This window comes from Urocitellus parryii, chromosome 1, assembly GCF_045843805.1.
Source record: "Urocitellus parryii isolate mUroPar1 chromosome 1, mUroPar1.hap1, whole genome shotgun sequence".
NCBI lineage: Eukaryota > Metazoa > Chordata > Mammalia > Rodentia > Sciuridae > Urocitellus > Urocitellus parryii.
The window spans coordinates 194719175-194739431 of NC_135531.1; the positions used below are offsets into that span (position 1 = coordinate 194719175).

Below are 20257 nucleotides of genomic sequence, written 5' to 3' on the forward strand. Positions count from 1 at the left end.
TAATAATAAAAATTTTTTTAAAAATTTAAAAAAAATTAACACCCATAAATCAAATGCATTCCTATACATCAATAATAAATCCACTGAGAGATTAGAAAAACTATCTCATTCACAATAGCCTCAAAAAAAAATAAAATAAAATATTTGGCAATTGATCTAACAATAGAAGTGAAAGGCTTCTACAATGAAAACTACAGAACACTAAAGAAAGTGCTCTTCAGTTGAAGAAGACCTTAGAAGATGGAAAGATCTACCAAGCTCTTGGATAGGCAGAATTAACATTGTAAAAATGGCCATAGGACCAAAAGCATTATACAGATTTAATGCAATTTCTACTAAAATCTCAATGACATTCTTCATGGAAATAGAAAATGCAATTTTGCAATTTATTTGGAAAAAAATAAGAGACCCAGAATTGCCAAAGCAATCCTTAGCAAGAAAAATGAAGCAAGAGGCATCACAATACTAGACCTTAAGTTATACTACAGACCCATAGTAACAAAAACATCATGGTTTTGGCAACAAGCAGATATGTAGACCAATGATACACAATAAAAGACACAGAGACAAATCCATATAAATACTGTTATCTCATATTAGACAAAGGTGCCAAAGGATACATTGGAGAAAAGATAGCCTCTTTAATAAATTGTGCTGGGAAAACTGGAAATCCATATGTAGCAAAATGAAATTAAACCACTATCTCTCACCCTGCATAAAAAGCAACTCAAAGTGGATCAAAGGCCATAGGCTCTAGAACAGAGACCCTGCACCTAACAGAAGAAAAAGTAGGCCCAAATCTCCACCGTGTTGGGCTTAGAACCTAACTTCTTTTTAACAAGTCTCGTAAAGCACAAGAAGTAAAATCAAGAATAAATAAATGGATGAAATCAAACTAAAAAGCTTCTTCACAGCAGTGGAAACAATGAATAACAACAGAGAGCCTACAGAATGGTAAAAAATCTTTACCACATACACCTCAGATACAGCATTAATCTCCAGGATATATAAAGTACTCAAAAAACTTAACACCAAAGAAACCTCAAATAACTCAAACAATAAATGGGCCAAGGAACTGAACAGACACTTCACAGAAGAAGAAATATAATCAATCAACAAATATATGAAAAGCTATTCAACATCTCTAGCAATTTCAACATCTCTAGCAATTAGAGAAATGCAAATCAAAACTACACTGAGATTCCATTTCACTTCAGTCAGAAAGGCAATTATCAAAAATACAAGCAAGAATATGGGGGAAATGGTGATTGCTGATGAGGCTGCAAATTGGTATAACCACTATGAAAAGCAGTATGGAGATTCCTCAGAAAACTTGGAATGGAACCACCATTTGGCCCAGTTATCCCATTTCTTGGTTTATACCCAAAGGACTTAAAATCGGTACACTACTGTGACACAGCCACATCCATGTTTATAGCAGCTCAATTTCCAGTAACTAAACTATGGAACCAACCAAGGTGCCCTTCAACAAACAAATGGATAAAGAAAATGTGGTGTATATATACACAATGGAATATTACTCAGCCTAAAGGAAGAATAAAATTATGTCATCTTTAGGTAAATGGAGGAAGCTGGAGAATATTATGCTAAGCAAAGTAAACCAATTCCAAAGAAACAAAGACCAAATATTTTTTGGTTTTTTTTTCCAATATGTGGATGCTAATTCACAAGAAGGGTGGGGAAAAATAGAGGTAGTTTGGATTAGACAGAAGGGAGTGAGGGAAGGGTGGGGGAAGGGTATAGGAATGACATTAGAATGAACCGGACATTATTACCCTATGGGCATTTATGATTACATGACCTGTGTAAATTTACATCAGTACAACCAGACAAATAAGAAGTTATACTCCATTTATGTATGATGTGTCAAAATGCATTCTACTGTCAATTATAACTAATTAGGACTTAAAAATGTATTTAAGAAAAGAATGCTTAATCTACAGGCAATAACAAAAGAAGAGATGGGCCAATGAGTTTATATTAAACAAAGAAGTTCTTCCCAGACAAGGAAATAATCAATAAATATTTAACCTTCAATGAGAGAAAATATTTGCAAGCCGTATATCTTATGAGGAAACGTCCAAAATACATAAGGAACTCACCCAACTCAATAGTAAAAAATATATAAATAAATACAAGGCCTGATTTAAAAATGGGTGAAGGCTCTGAATTGACATTTCTTAAAAGAAGATATGTAAGTGGCCAGTGAGTATAAGAGAAAAATGCTCAACATAGCTAATTATCAGGGAAATACATATTGAAACCACAATGAGATAACACTGACTGTGTTAGAATGCCTATTATCAAAACAATAAAAGATAATTGTTGATGATGATATGGAGAAAAGGGGACTCTTGACACTGTTGATAAGAATGTAAATTAGTGCAGCCATTGTGGAAAACAGTATGAAGATTCCAAAAATTCAAAAATAGGACTATCATGATTCAGTAATACTCACTTCTGGGTAAACCAAAGGAATTGACGTTAGTATGCTGGGGAGATATCTGCACTCCAATATTCATTACAACATTGTGATAGTGGCCAAGACTTGGAAATCAACCTATGTACCCTTCAATGGATGAATAGGTGAAGAAAAGGAGCAAAAGGCCATCGTAGCAGCAATCAAGAACCCGTTCAAGAAGAACCCAGCTTGCATCTATTGCTGCTTCCTTGTTCTTCCAATTGTTATTTATCCAAACCACCATCCTATTGGATGGTACTGCCCACACTTAGGGAGGGTCTCCAGTTCACTTCCCACATGACAATCATTCTTGGAAAGACCCTCACTGACACACCCAGAAGCCTCTTAATCTTTGGCATCTCTTAAACCAATCAAGTTGACAATTCAAATTAACAATTACAGAGGTAAAAAGTTACTAGATGTATTGTTCAACTATTGTGACTATAATTAATAGTGTCATATTCTTTTTTTAAGCACTGGGGATTTAACTCAGGGGTGTTTTACCACTGAGCTATATCCTCAGCCCTTTTTATTTTTTATTTCCAGATAGCTCAGGGGCAGAGTACTTGCCTAGCACACATGAAGCACTGGATTCCATCCTTAACACCCCATAAAAAAATAAATAAATAAAATAAAGGGCTGCTGTCCATCTACAACTACAATAAATAAATAAATAAACAAACAAACAAAAAGATAGGGTCTTGCTAAGTTGCTGAGACTCTCACTAAATTGCTGAGGCTGACTTCAAACCCACAATTCTCTTGCTTCAGCCTACTTAGTTGCTGGGATTACCATTATGCACCACCACGCCTGACTTCCATATTTTATTCATAAAAATTGTTAAGAATAGATTTTAAGAGGTCTCACTCACCACACAAAAATATAAATCTATAAAGTGTGAACATGCTAATTACTTGTTTTTTGACATTCCACAATGTATATCTATTTCAAAGCAATGTTATATATGCAAATATATGTAATTGTCAACTAAGTAAATAGTTACAGGAAGTAACAGAAATTATTTCAAACAAGAATTTTTAAAATTTATAGCTATATTCTATAAAAATTATCTATAAACAAAATAAAAAGGATAACTTGATATAAAAGTGAGAAAAGAAAGCCAGTCTCGGTGGTACATGCCTATTATCCCAGCAGCTCCGAAGGCAGAAGCAGGAGGATAACGAGTTGAAAGCCAGCCTCAGCAATTTAGCAAGGCCCTAAGCATCTCAATGAGAATCTGTCTCTAAATAAAATATAAAAAAGGGGTGGGGATGTGGCTCAGTGGTCCAGTGTCCCAGAATTCAATCCCTGGTACCCACCCCCTGCAAAAAAAAAAAAAAGATTGAGAAAAGAAATTATTTGAGAATTCACAGGAAATGAATCTCTGGATTTATTTAATTTTTTATTTTTTAATTTAGTTTTGTTATTGTTTTTGTTTGTTTGTATTTTGCTGTGCTGGTAATCAAAACCAGGGCATGGTACATGGTAAGCAACACTGTATCATATATGACCTATAGTCCCAACTCCTATTTTTATTTTAAATAAATAAGACAAAAAAAAATAACGGTAACACTGGTGTTCTCCATTTAATGCAAATCATAAACACTTATCAGGGACCTATGAACAAGTGCACTTCCAATGCAATGTTTTTGGTCGGCTTCTCCGATCATGACTTCCCCAACTTATGAATCAAAGTCAATGTTACTATTTCTCAATAATAAGAGCAAAGCTACCATTATTTTTAAAATTCCAACTTGTGTTTCCTGACACCTTGGTTAGCAAGATACCAGACAAATTGAGCAGAACCATTTTAACTAAACTAGTTCTACTTGTTTAGAAAACTGTTTACAAAACAATTTTTAATCTGATGCTGCTGCTTTGTAGGAAAAAATAATTGAGGATTAGGTGAAAAAGTCATTTATTTTAACATGATCCTGATGTCGGAAAAATATTTTTAAAAAAACTATTCACTCTCTAATGAAAATGGCTTCATAAAACTAAAAAGAGTTAGTAATTTGAGCAACAGCCTATGAGAAACTGGTTATTAACAACAGTCAGTGCCTAGTTTGCTAGTTAATGAGGTGAGAAGGAACCAAGAGTGGTTAATAATCCCACAAAGTGATCATTATCAAATCATTACAGTGTTAATTATGGAATTAAGAGGATTGTATCATGAAAATAGAAATACATACAAAAATCACTGCTTTTATCCTACATGTGTTATGGTAAAGCTTATTTTCTAAAACTAGATGGGGCTCAAAAGATGGTACTTGTTCTGCAGAAATATCTCCTTTAAAAAAAAATCAGGTTAAGTGAGTTTAATGAAAGCTTGTAAAAATTAGTTCCTTGTTTTTCCACCTAAAGAAAAAAAAATTATCAATATGTTGATGTACTTAACTCCCTAGATATAATATATATTCATAGGGCAGGTCATTAGTAAGACAAAATATTTTCTGATTAAATTGAAAACTAAAATCTCTTTATTAGATATATAACTTTGTTCTCATTCGCTTATATTTTCAAAAGCTGCCTTCCCCTGTCTACAGTGTTGATACCAATATTCTTGTTTGTTTACATGGCACTAACAGATTTTGTTTAATTATACATTTTAGTGGTAACCTCAGAATAATTGCTTCTTTTCACTGGAGTTTTCTTTTGGTGGGCAAAGTGTATTGCTGAAAATTTAACTGGATAAAGACAATGCATTCTCTATGGGCCATGAGAAGATAAATGTCTCCATAATTTTTTTCATTCAAAATGTACTTTTTCCTGAACATAAGGTAAGCCATTTTTATTGGAAAAAATTGGAAAGCCCAAAAATTATAGAGACAAAAAAGAAAAAGGTCATTATAGTACCACAAATTAAAGACAGCTACTAGTAATTTTATTCTTTCCCATTCTTTGAATTCATTCTCTTTAAATATTTAAAATCATAGAAATATGCAAATGTTTTCACTATTCACACTTAAAAATGATTAAGAATATGCATTTTCTATACTGTTTCTGGCTGCATGGAATTGATTAGAATGTATAAACGATAGTTTCTTTGATCATTACATTATTAATAGATTTTTAAATATTTCTAAATTTTCACTATTGTATCAGGAAAGATATCGTAGACAGATGAACGGTAATGAAAAGTTCAGGCAAAACTTTTAGCAGACAGATAAAATTCAAATCCTGGCTCAGTTGCTTGGTAATTTTGTTAATAAGTGAATTACATCATTTAAATAAAGCCTGTGACATAGTAGATAAATTAAAGGTTCTGATTATTATTATAATGAATCTTTTCCTAAATTTTAGAATATTTTGTCATCATAGATGCCCTAAGATTGAACTTCTCAGTTAAATACTGTAAGCATTTTTAAGATTTTCATACATATTATCAAATTGCTCAACAAAATGGCGTATATTCCCCAGTATTACATTATTTTTTGTTTGTTTTTGTTTTGGCCCTGGAGATTGAACACAGAGTGCTTAATCTCTGAGTCACATCTCCAGCCCCTTTTCTATATTTTATTTAGAGACAAGGTTTCACTAAGTTGCGTAGGACCTCGCTAAATTGCTGAGGCTGGCTTTGAACTGGTGATCCTCCTGCCTTAGCCTCCCAAACCACTGGGATTACAGGCATGCACCACCAAGCCAGCCTTGTTATTATGCTTTAACGTATAATTGTATATATAAAAATTATACATATATAACTATTACTGAAATAGGCTCATTTTGCCTGCTGCTCAGTATGCTGTCACAGACACTGAATTTTGCAAGAAGAGTTAATTTGCAAGATGGTCAAGGGCAGAGGTAGAAGACCCAAGTCTCAAATCTGCCTCCCTAAGGATAGGGTTTGGGGTAAAGAATTGTGACTGAAATCTTGGGGAAAGGTAACTACTGCACATGCATAATCACTTTTTAAAACTTTGCATGGAAAAAACATGTTCAGAAAACAGCTGTGCTTATATGATTTGAAGGTGGAGTTTTGGGCTCCCTGATCTCAAAAATTACCCTTTGGACACCAGTGTTGGATCAAGTAAAGAGTTGGCAGTTTTGACAAAAGCACCCTTCAGGATCCTGAAAACTAATCCAGGCAACTGTTATCCTAATCAAAATCCAGAGGTGTTATCCTAATATAGTATAGCTAGCAAGAAATTAATAATATGTGGCTCAGTGTGTAATCTGAATAATTAGTGATTTTTGAAGTCAACTTAAAGCAAGTAACAAAGAGGAACTATTGGAGCTGAGTCCAAGAAGTAAAAAGCACAAAAGTTTGGCCCATGAAAGTGAGACTAGGCCAGCTGTGTTTGTTGGCTGGTAATTATTAAAGTCAGAATCTGTCAACTCATAGAGCTCTTGGAGACCAAGGTTTTATATTGTTGATGGTTATATTCTTGAGAATGGCTCTCTCGGGTCCTAGAGAGATGCAAAAGATACTTATTTACAATTGTAAACTCTTCCGTAAATACATAATAGAAGATGGCATTAGAGCAGATTATGCTAAGTGAAGCTAGCCAATCCCTAAAAAATAAATGCCAAATGTCTTCTTTGATATAAGTACAGCAACTAAGAACAGAACAGGAAGGAAGAGCATGAGGAAAAGACTAACAGTAAACAAAGACGAATGGGGGGAGAGAAAGGGAGAGAGAAGGGAAAGCATATGGAAATGGTAGGAGACCTTCAATGATACACAAAATTATAAGAGGTTATAAGGGGCAAGGGGGAGGGGGAAAAAGGGAGAGAATTGAACAACAGCAGAGGAGGCAGAGAGGGAAGATGGGAGGGGAGGGGAGGGGGGATAGTAGGGGATAGGAAAGGTAGCAGAATACAACAGTCACTAATATGCCATTATGTAAAAATGTGAGTATATAACAGATGTGATTCTGCAATCTGTATTTGGGGTAGAAATGGGAGTTCAAAACCCAATTGAGTCAAATGTATGAAAGATGATTTGTCATGAGCTCTGTAATGTTTTGAACAATCAATAAAAAAAAATACATAATAGAAGGTTGTAGCCTATCAAGCAAGAGCTCAATTTTATAATTACATTATGTCCAATCTCACCAGTACTATATGAGAATTATGTATAGCCTGATCTTCAACAACACTGAGTTGTTTTCATATTTCTAATTCAATATGTAAAAATGTTATCTCATTTTAACTTCTAACATTTTGAGCATTTGATAACATTTCACATGTTTTAATTAATCATTTGTACTTCTAAAACAAATTATCTATTCATGTCTTTTGCTCATAAACATATAGAAACTATATCAATTTATACAACTGCTTTCAATATTAAGGTTATTAATAAATTGACATAAATGTAGTTAAATAACTTCTCAATTTTGCTATCTTTGAATTCCATTCATAGTAATAAAAACTGAGAACTGTTCTACTTGTCTATATTCAAATATTCTTTACTTTTTGAATTATTTATCTGTTATCCAGAAATTGGAAAATAGTCACTTTTATTCCTCTATATTAAATTGGGCTTGATATTCTTGATATTCTACATTTACTTTTTTTTTTTTTTTTTTTTTTGGTCTGGGAGAAGATTCTTGCTTTAAAGGCTGAGTTTATTTTACTTCTGGTTATAAACAATGTAGTATATACACACATCTGTCCAAGAAATCTTGCAGAAATGAGGATTTTACATTAGGTATCTTGCACAAGATTAAAAACAAGACCAAAAGGTGGAACTTTTAAAAGAGGAAACAATCAAGTCTCCAAGATTTCACTGCTCTGGGAAGAAGAGATCACATTCGTTGAATGAGGATCACAAAAAGGTCCAAAACATCCATAAATATCATTGGCTCCTACTGCAAAATAGTATTTGCTACCAGAAACAAACTGGGTAAGAGTACAAGCCCTGGGAAAGGGAAGTGACTTTACCTCCCCAGTCTTTTTCCATTGTGAGAACACAGTGGCACTGGGTTCCTCATAGTAAGCATAGAGTTGGTAACTCCACAGTAGCACAGCTTCAATCCACCTCCAGGATACTCCATGACAGTATAATGTCATTTTGACTGAACTTGTGCTAACTTCAAGTGTAGCTTCTGAGGTATAGAGGTGCTGGCAGCTTCTGGTGTAGTTGTGGGGCTTCTGGTAAGGGTGCCGGTGCACAAGACATGGGGACTCCGTATGCACTTGTGGTGGTTGGTGATGCACTGTGAGCTGAGGACCTGCTGATCCCAGAGTTAGTCCATTGTTTACAACATATGTGGTGGTTTGAGGCACTCAAACTGTAACACTCTTTTGAAGGTTGACCTGATGAACAATAAGGGCCTGCATAAGAGTTCCTCAGAGGGGAGCCTGAGGTGGTAGTGCTGGAAGAGTCGTAAAAACCACCTGATGGTTTCCAGGAGCTCTTGGCACAGGGAGTCTTGTGGTCACCTGAGTTATTGTATGATGTGTTACATTCAAGATGGTTGGAGCTGTAGGTAGCAAGTGTGTTGTTTGAGATGGTCCACCTGTTAGCACCTCTGATGCCTGAAGAGGTGGTGGTGGTTGTATGGGTTGCAATGGTCAAGACATAGGCTAAGAAGAACCCATGGCTGATACAGGAGTGTGATTTAGCTTTTTGGCATCTCGTAAAGCTCCAGTCTCTTTGTCATCCATTGTGAGATCAATGACACCACTTGAATCACTGCCAGTGGCTTTTCCAGTCTGTGATGTGCTATCGGCAGCTTTTTTATTAACAGAGGCATCTACTGTTTTGTTGGTTTTCAATTCTTGGGGTGGTAGTGCTGTTTTGTTCTGCAGAAGATGAAGTACTAAAAGCAGAAATTGGAATTCTCATCTGTATAGGACCACGGTTATTTGATGGACTATAGAGTCCTGATGGGCCTACTGTATGTAAAGTCCTTATGGCTTGTACAATAGAGTGTGCTGTGGGAACAGCCTGTACGGCAAGCATTGTTCCTAATGGTTCCCTTGAATACTAGGACTGAGCACAGAAGGACCCTTGTTTGGTTTAGCGGGATTTGGCAAGGATACCTTGCCAGGATTTGGTAAGGATACAATCAACAGTAAATGTTGACAAGGATGTGGGGAAAATGGTACAATCATACATTGCTGGTGCAACTGCAAATTGGTATCACCACTATAGAAAGCAGTATGGAGATTCCTCAGAAAACTTGGAATGGAACCACCATTTGGCCCAGTTATCCCATTCCTTGGTTTATACCCAAAGGACTTAAAATCAATATACTACAGTGATGCAGCCACATCTATTCTATGAATAGAAGCTCAATTCACAATAGCTAAACTATGGAGCCAACCTATGTGCCCTTCAACAGATATATGTATAAAGAAAATGTGGTACATATACACAATGGAATATTACCCAACCTTAAGGAAGAATAAAATTATTTGCAGGTAAATGAATGGAGCTGGAGACTATTATGCTAAGTGAAATAAGCCAGTCCCAAAGAACCAAACACCAAATGTTTTCTCTGATTTGAAATTACTAATTAACAATAAGGGGGGGGCATCTAGGGAAGAATAGAAGTACTTTGGATTAGACAGAGAGGAATGAAGGGAGGGGAAGGGATATGGGGGTAAGAAGGACAGTAGAATGGATCAGATATTATTACCCTATGTGCATATATGACTGCACAATTAGTGTAATTCAACACCATATCTTCATGTACAGAGAATGAGAAGTTACCTCCACTTATGTATGATGTATCTACTGTCATATATAACTAATCAGAACAAATTAAAAAATCTAGGTTCCTTTAAAAAAAATATCTCTGCTGCAATCAACACCCAAATTATCTCATCCAGCTGGACTTAAGTGTTTCCTAAAACAATAAAAATGGATGCACAAAGTAGACTGGAGAACTACTGGAATTTTTTTCTACACTTTAATTTATGGTCAGTCCTTTTTTCTTACTTTGCCTTCAACACATCTGTATCATTAGTGGAATGGAATAAGATCAAACATAGGTAACATTTACCAAGCCCTTAAAGTATTCCAAGTATTTTCATTCCCTAAAGATAAAAGGTAGATATTGCTTTCTTAAATTTTCAATTATGGAAACACATTGAGCCATTTAGTGAACTCTCCAATGCCGCCTAAGCAATATGTAGTCAAAATAGGACTTGAAACTAGGTCACCCAGTATCAAATATTTGGGGTGAAAAATACTTTTAATTTGGAAAGAAAAAAGGCAGGCACATACACCCACATATGCTTGAGAGATTATTTATTTTCCAAGAGCATTTTTGAATCTTCACAGATTGTTCCAAAGGTCTACTAAATATTTATCCAGTAGCATATACTGTAACTTAGAGTTTTTATAACTCTAAATTATAAAACTCAAGTTTTTATAACTCTAGAGTTATAACTCTAAGTTATAACTCAAGGGTTAAGTGTGCATTTAAAGTTGGAAAGATGAGAAGGAAAGAATTTCATGATTGGGAGAAAGAAAACCTTCAACAAAGGAAGAGTGTAACTCTTAAAATGAGCATACTACAGTGATACAGCCACATCTATTCTATAAATAGAAGCTCAATACACAATAGCTAAACTATGGAACCAACCTATGTGTCCTTCAACAGATGAATGTATAAAGAAAATATGGTACATATACACAATGGAATATTACTCAGCCTTAAGGAAGAATAAAATTATTTGCAGGTAAATGAAGGGAACTGGAGACTATCCTATCGATGGTTAAATGATAATGTGACTATATCTCAATAGATGACTGGTGTCAAGGAGGATTGTGTTAACACCAGATAATTCTAGATACAACTTAAAGGATGCAGCCGATGCAATAGTTTGAAACAGTGCTAACAATGGCCAGTGCTTACTAATGCCACCCATGACTGTGTCTAAAGCCCTCCAAAGTAAAATAGTCCTGATTGTGTCAACTTCCACGTAAAGTGACTGAATAATCACTAAATTTGGCCTCAAATTCACAATCCCCTTGTCTCAGCCCCCTGAATAGTGGAATTACCAGCATGCCACACCATTCCCAGCTAGATTGCATTTTCTCAATAATTAAGAATGGGGATTGGGCTGGGGATGTGGCTCAAGCGGTAGCGCACTCGCCTGGCATGCGTGCGGCCCGGGTTCGATCCTCAGCACCACATAAAAACAAAGATGTTGTGTCCGCCGAAAACTAAAAAATAAACATTAAAATTCTCTCTCTCTTTAAAAAAAAATAAAGAAAGAATGGGGATTGAGGTTCACAAATTTTAAAACACTTCAGAAAATAATTACAAAACTTATAAATAGACACACGGGTAACTAGGCACTACTCAACCTAGATTAAAAAGAAGAGACACTGTGAGAAAGAAAGCCATAGACAGGCTGAAGATGCTCCCATGGAAGTGAAAACAGGGAAGTGGAAAATCAGACTTGGCTGTGAGTCTCCAGGGACTCCAGGTTCTCTTCCTTTTCTTCTCCATTAGTGGCTGCATGCTGCTCCTCCTCATGACCTCATCCTGGACAAGGGTGGACAAAGAGCTGCTCTCTGCTGACTGCATGATGTCATTTAAGAAGTCTCCAGCTTATCACACCCGTGGCTCCTGCCATTTCAAATCGCATTTGCTCCTTCCTTGCTTGATATTTCTGACTTAATACACTCCTACTGATTTCTTACTCATCCCATTCTTCCTTCCTCTTTGCCAGCACCCTTCCTCATTATACCCTGATGCAAATGTCATTTACATTGTCATTGGGTGGTGATAACACCCATGGATTCTCTGTGTGTATGTGTGTGTGTGTGTGTGTGTGTGTGTGTGGTATATGTTTACACATGTATGTGATATATAACACTGGGCTTACAGATCCTTGCTATGGTCCATATAACATGTATTCACCTTATTATATGTCGTGGCTACAATCCTCAGTACAAAACTTATGTTTTGCAAGAAGCATAACATATGTCTTTTTCTGTAACTGAGCTCAATTTCTATTTCAAGTCCCCATTCCGCTGTAGGGGTGGAAACTCAAAGTTAACCAGTTTGTGCCCATGCTCCTCCCTTTCCCTGGGATTTTTCCAAAGTTCTAGAGGTTTATACAGTGCCAAGAAATTGGAATGAGATTTCTAAAAATCTCCCAATTGCCCACACCAGCTCATTACTAAACTCACCTTCACCCCATGCTCTGCCCTGGAGTCTGAACAGAATGGACCACATCAATATTTGGAAAACCTCTGGTTTCCAATTAGAATCAGTTTCCTCTGCATGAATCCTTTTGCTTCTGGTTTCCAGAATTATGCCCTCTCCTCATCCCTTCCAGCCTGGTGGTGGCAACATTTCTGCTGTATCTAGCTCTAGGTTCTTGAAACATATATTGTATCATTACCTTTGCAATCAATCCTTTTGTAAATAATACCTGTTCAAACTTCCTACCGATGTAGTGCCAGCTCTTTCCTGCTGTGACCTTGACTGATTCCCTGTCCTAGATGTCCATTGTCCACATGACAAGTCTGAAGTGTCTTTTATTCTGTGTGCTTCCTTATCTGATAGAGCACAAAGTTTACGATACACCTCGTATTTTTTCACTTCCCCATACAGTTCTCATAACTCACCCTGCTTCTGTTTCAGTGCCACACTGGCAGTCAAAAATCTCTGTAGTGTTGTCAAGGCCTACTCTACTAACACTCTCTCCCTCTCTGCAACCAGGATGGAAAACTGCAGAGATCCCTCTCTCTGGGGCCCATCCATATCTGCACACTTTCCACCCTGTTCTGCCTGCCTTACATAAGCCAGACTGGGGGATAGGTTTGATTGATAGAAGATGAGGTGAATATATGTCATAATACACACATATGTGTTGATTCAGGTATTTAAACATCACTACCCTGTAACAAATCCACAAAACTGAACATTTACATAGCTATTAGAATCATCCTGCTGTGGATTCTAAGAATAAGGATTCAAACATTCCTACTGCCAAATGCCAGGTACTTCATTCATATAGCAATTATAGTTGGCAAAGTGCTTTGAATATTAAAACTGATTGGTTCTCCAAAACAATCTAAGAGGGCCATAGAATATACTCCATTTTATAGATCAGGAAACTGAAGTTCAGAGGAGCTATATGGTCTGCCAAAAACTCACAGTAATTTATTTATAGTAAATTATTATAATTTTAATCACAATACTCAAACTTGGGTTGCTCCTCACCCTATATCCCTTCTCTCATGAGATGATTGCAAGTGCTTTGCACCTGTACAATATTATTGCCATATGAGAATATTCATGAGAATATGTGTGTAGATTTCTTCAAAGTCAAGCAATGCATCTGTGGGCTTAGGCCACCAGGTTGTGGCTGCCTCCAGGCTGTTTCCAGACTCCCCACTTCCCTCCTTCCCTCCACTCCATCTGCTGCCTTTCCACCCCTTTCACACTCCCTGTCAATTTCCAGAATTACAGTTTCATTCAGAAGACTCTAAGAGGGAAATGAGAGAAAAGGAGCCTCAAGTAGCAAGTTAACTGCACAGAAATACTGCAAAGTACACAGAGGAGAGGACACAACTGGAGATTGAATGCCCCAAACAGGGTCTGCCCGGAAAGGAGGGGAAGGCAAAAGCAAGAGAAATTTCCAATTTAATTCTAAATCGAAGCACAGGAACTATAGATTGTGTAGTAGTGCAGTGAGGTTAATGAACTAAGTAGAAATGAGAAAGTTTGGGTTATGGTCTCAGCTAGTGGCTTATCTATTAGGAACTTCAGGTGAATTAATTACTGAGCCTCTGTCTCCTTACTGCTGCATAATTAGATTAGAGCCAAGGTTTCTTCTAGCTCTAACATTTGGTAAGACCTATATCTGATGCTGTAATTTCGTTTTTCTTTTTCTTTTCTTTATTTTTGTTGTTGTTGTTGTTCATTTGTGAATGTGTGAGTGTATTTGTGTGTGTGTACGTCTGGTACTAGGGATTTATCCCAAGGGTATTCTACCTCTGAGCTAACATCCCCAGCCCTGTTTTTTATTTTGAAAACAGGGCCTCACTAAATTGCCCAGGCTGGCTTCAAACTTGTCATCCCCATTCCTCAAACTCCCCAGTTCCTGAGATTATAGGCATGAGCCTCCAAACCCAGAAGTTCTGTGCTTTTCATGGAAGTATAAAAGCTCACTATAACATTCAGCTGCCATTTGAACCTTATCAGGTTTTGATACTTGTAAGGAATGACATTTTAAAAAGTAAATCATAATCCTTAACTGTAAGAAGTGTTATCAGTGAACTCAGTGATTGAACTCAGTCTTGTTCTAATTTCAATGAAATAGGAGGTAAATTTGACTTATTGATTTATTTAGCTGTAATCATAGCAAACGTTACATTCATTCACTCATTTGCTTATCCAAAATTGAAGAAGCACCTAGTAGGGACTAAGTACTTACTGTATCTGTCTTTAAGAGCTCATGGTCTTCCTAGTGAAAAATGGAGATAATATAATATGCTAGGTCATGCTAAAATACAGGTAACTTAAAGAGGCACCAGGTAGTCCAGTTCATGAAAGGAGAATGAATAGCCCATCAAGACAAAAGGAGCGATTTCTATCATGTCTCAGATAGGGGTGGACATAGCCAAGGAATCACAAGGAAATAATATTTCAGCCTGTTGAAAGGGCTGAAGATTTTGCTAATTAAATCATGAGAGATGCATATACTACTTGTAGATGAGCCCAAACACAGACGCAAAATTCCTTAGCTGCTTGCTTCCCTTGTGAAGTTTCTCTGATTCTTGTGTGAATCCTACATGTCGGTGCCTAGTACTTATTACAGTTGCCCTTCAGGGGATCAGTTCCAGGACTCCCTTGGATATCAAAATTTGTAGAATACCCATATACCTTATTAAAATAGCATAATATCTACATATATTCTTCACACACCTTCCTGTATACTTTAAATCATCTCTGAATTAACTTCATATCTAATATAATGTACATGATATATCAGCAGTTGTTATACAGTATTGTTTATAGAATAATGAAAAGTGGGAAGGAAGTCTTTCCACAATCTGTACAGACACAATTGTTTTCAAATATTTTCCACTCATAGCTGGTTAAATATGCAGGCACAGAACTTACAGATAAAGAGTGAATATCCTGACTTGCTGTGGAAAGCACATATGCCTGAAATCAGAATCTGCTGGCCCAAGACATTCACTAAGAGAGAGAAGCTAATTACCTACCACTAGATCTTACAGCCCCAGAGCCAAATCTAGATCTCAAGTATCTGGGTTCTCATTTTAATGTTCTTTGTATTTCTCCTTCTACTAAACTTTCCTGCACTCCCTGATAGGCTTTTTAGAGGAACTCTAGAAAATGAAGTCAAGCCTCTCTGTCATTCAGTGACCAGGCAATCAATAACTTAGGAAGCATAATAGACCAAAATATCCTAGAATCAACCATGATGATATGACAGTTATCTGTTTGGTCCGTACTCTGAAATTTCTGTCTTGACTTGAGAGACCGACAAAGGCAGTGTGAATGAACACTGTTATAAAACCAAATGAGGAAGTGGATGGTGACAGATGATACTGAATACTGACTCATTGTTCATTCAGCAAACATTTCATAAGCACCTAATACATGCCAGGCACTGTCCTAGACAGTGAGAAGCACCAGTGAAAAACAAAACTACCATGATAAGGCAGAGTCCTGGGCTCCTTCTGCTTATCTACTGAGCAAAACAATAAACAATGAAATACATATAATGTTAAGCAATAATAAGTATATGACAAAGGCTTTAAAGGCAAAGAGTGAAGAAAGTTTTCCTAAATTTCTTTAGGGAGCAAAAAGTATAGGAAGAAGAAAGTGTATTGACTCACTCCCAGAAAAGAAAGGTGGTTGGATATATTGAAGTCTTTCACATTCACTTTCCTCTGTCATGGAATCATTCTTAGAAACAGAGTGGGAAGAAGTAGGAGGTACTCTCAAATTTCTTCTGAAAAGTCAAGAAACATTCTCTTACCTCTTATCAGACTGGTTTTGAGAGACATCAGTACTTTCTCCTCTAAACTTGTGGGGGACTCTGCATTTTTATAGCAGTGTGCAATGGCTGTTTTAATAACCTTAGAAGACTTCACAGTCCCCTTTGACTATCTGATTTAATTTATGTATTTGTTTCTTTAGGTACTGGGGATTGAACCCAGGGGCACTTTACCACTAAGCTGCATTACTAGTCCTCTTTTCGTTTTTTTTTTTTTTTTTTGAGACAAGATCATGCTAAGTTTCTGAGGCTGACCTTGAATTTGCAACCTCCTGCCTCAGCTTCCTGAGTTGCTAAGATTAAAGCCACCATGTCTGACTTGAATATCTGACTTAGAGACCTTTCCTCCCAGAAAAACCTATAAGAACCTGCATACACAATGTTGCAGTAATGTTTAGGAAGTTCACTGTAAATCATTATGATAATGCTATTGCAGATCCTTCAAAAAAAAATCACATTTCTTTGCATTACAGAGAGTGGGTTCAAACTGAGAGATAAGCTGCATTCCAAGAGTTCTCATGTTTGTCATTACACATGTCCATTCACATGTGTAATCAGCAGTACTGTTAACTGTAGGATATTAAAGGCCAAACAGGATATTGATCCTCAGAATTTTAAAAAGAACTTTAAATTATATACATGTGAACTTAGTTGCTCCTGAAATTCTTAGAATAAATACAAAAAATGAAATCCTTAAAATAGTGGTGTTCAACTCTATCCACATGACAGAATTGGGAGGAGAAATATAAAAAGATTGATGCTCAGGCTTATATCAAACAAATTAAATCAGAAACTCTCAGGTGAGGTTCAGGAATTGGAGGTGTTTAAAATCTCACCATATGATTCTATTGAGGAGCCAGATTACAATGTACCATTTCAGAAATGGAGGCTGATCTTCATGTTTTATGAACCTGGCTTTGCTTAATTAAGAAGAAAAATGTTCAAAACTAAATCCAGCTGGTAAGAGAGTTATTTATTTAGCTTATCTGAATGGGAAAGACAACAGTTCTAACGGTTCTGAATAGTCCTAACAACTCACAGAATATAAGAACAGAAAACACATCAATAGGTATGTAGGTGGTTTCCTTCTATGGACCAACACAAAATAAACAGTTTTGAGCAAAGATTCTTCCTACTCCTTCCTGGAATTCCAGTACCTAATATAGAACTTGGCACATTGGAAGCCTTAAGTAATGTTTGCTGATTAAACCACACCATATTTTTCCCTCCCTCCTCCATCAAACACTAAAGGCAGGAGAGAGTTCTGATTACTTAGTAGATTATTTAATGGGGCATCTAACTAAACTCTTGAGAAGTAATGTTGTTGAATTCATTCTTTCATTAAAATATTGATTGAATATCTACCATGTGCCTAACAATGTAATTGGAGCTGGAGATGATAATGATAACTTAATGCTTTCAAATTGCTTTAAGATACTTATGGAATTTGGTCCCCAAAATATTAACACTCTAAACCACAGAAGGAGTGTGTGACAGGGTTAAACTAGCACTCCTATCTGCTAGTTCAAATGTGATGTTTTCTGGTAAAGATAAAAGCATATTATTTTTTATTATGGGCAAATTTTAAAGAATAAGACTGATTCTAGAAGCAGACAATAGTGAAATGATCTGTATGAAGAACTTTCCAGATTTATCAGTCAGTTTTGTGTAAGAAAGTATGGGATTCAATGTAGATTTCATGTTTGGATTAAAATGAATTTTATTTTTAGAGCAAAGAATATCAAGTTCTACATAAAAATAATTATTTCTAATACTCTAGGAGAATACATAAGATGAATAAGAGCGGTTGAAAGTAGTCTAGAGGTTTTAAGAAGCATGCCTGTAATCCTGGTGCCTTGGGTGTTGAGTCAGGAGGTTAGCAAGACCAGCCTCAGAAACTTAGTGAGGCCCTAGGCAATTTAGCAAGACACTGTCTCAAAATAAACAATGAAAAGAGCTGGAGATATATCTCAATGGAAAAGTGCCCCTGGGTTCAATCCCCAGTACCTTCCCCGGGCCAAAAAAGTCTCTAATCTCAAAAGAAAACATGCAATTGTTCAGAGATTTCTACTTATATGTTGTTCATGACAACATATACAATTAAGAAAGGGAAAACTCCCCACTAATTACAAATAATAATCATGTCTCTGACTTTGTCTCCCACCACTCTTCTCATTCTCTAGTTCTAATTTTCTAATAGTTCCTCATGAAAGCCAATACCCAACCCTACATGCATTTCTAGATGAAATTACCTTTCCGCAATTCTTCATAAAAGGCATTCCCTTCAAAAGAGGCATTCCTTTTGCTCAATAGTCCCTCCCAAAGAGGCATTTCTGACCACCTGATCTAAAATTGAGGTCTTTCACCCTATCCTTCCTTATCTTCTTACACTGCTCTATGGTTTCTTTTAAGGATGTGCCACTTGACAAGGTATATTATATCCTTGTTTATATAGTAATTTTCTTCACTAGATGATAAACTCCATGGTGACCACAATTTGGGCTCTTTTTCATTGATGCATTTCTATCGCTAGAACAATGCCTGTCTCACTGCTTTTGATAGTTGTAGAGGAAGGAGGGAAGGCTACCAAGAATCACATCAGCAAAGATGATGCCTGCCATTACATCCCTCTTGTGCACTGCCCCGCCACAGTTGATCAGACTGGGAATGGACACTTGACTGAAACTGGTTCAATGAGCCCATTCTCCAGGGAATTTTGGATTCCAAGCACATTGATCTGATTTTGTAAATGGAAGAGTTATGGAAGAGGTCCTCAAAGCTATTTTTCTTACATCTGGCCTGAGAATCAAAGAAGCCATTCTCTAGAAGGAGAACTGAATGAAACAGATACGCCCCCAAGAGGCAGATAAATTGATGGAGGATTACCTGGGTCACTATGGAGCACCAGTCTTTATAGTCCATCTGATCTCTGAATCTTATCTGCATGCCTACCATTAGATTCCATGGACTACCCAGTTATCCCTCTTCCTATTTGGACTTAAACTGGCTAGGGTTGGTTTCTGCTAATGTAACTGAAAAGATGGTAATACAGCCACTTTGTAGGAAATTACATGCAATTTAGACTTGTGTTTTCTGTTGAATTTGTTTTTAATAGTCAATATGTTTTAGTCAATTTCTGCGAGACCAGAACAACTTCAGGGGAGGAAAAGTTTATTTGAGGGCTCACAGTTTCAGAGGTCCATAGATAGCAGGTTCCATTCCTCGAAGCTTGAGGTGAGGCATGACATCTTGGTGGAAGAGTGTGGCACAGGGAAGTGGCTCACATGATGATCAGAAAGCAGAGAGAGAGTCTCCAGACACAAAATGTACACCCCATATCCATATCCCACCTGTCCCCAGTTACCACTCAGTTAATCCCATCAGGGATCAATTTACTGATTAGCTTAAGGCTAAGACCCAATCATTTCTCCTCCAAACCTTCTTGCATTGTCTCGCATACAAGATCTGGGGGAACACCCCACATCCAAACCATAACACAAGGTTAGAGACTTATTAGTCATACTGCACATAAGCTATCTGGTTAAATTGCCCCTACCTTTGCATATACAGATGCCCTTGATTTACTATGGCACTAACCCTAGTAAATTGTTTGTAAATTGAACATATCATTAAATTGAAAATGCATTTAGTGCAACAAACATACTGAATATCACAGCAGAGCAACCCAGCACATTACAGGGTATCACTTATTTACTGTGGTCACATAGATGACTGGGAGCTCCTGCTCACAGTCCTGCCCAGCATTGCAAAATAGAATTGTTCTGTGTATTGCTAGCCAGGAAAGAGATCAAAACTCAAAATACAGCT

At 36.7% G+C, this 20257-nt stretch overlaps 1 pseudogene; it reads right to left on the reverse strand.

The window, feature by feature from the left end:
• Positions 1-8194: 8194 nt before the first annotated feature.
• On the reverse strand, positions 8195-19375 carry LOC144251139 (activating transcription factor 7-interacting protein 1 pseudogene; annotated as a pseudogene).
• Positions 19376-20257: the final 882 nt, after the last annotated feature.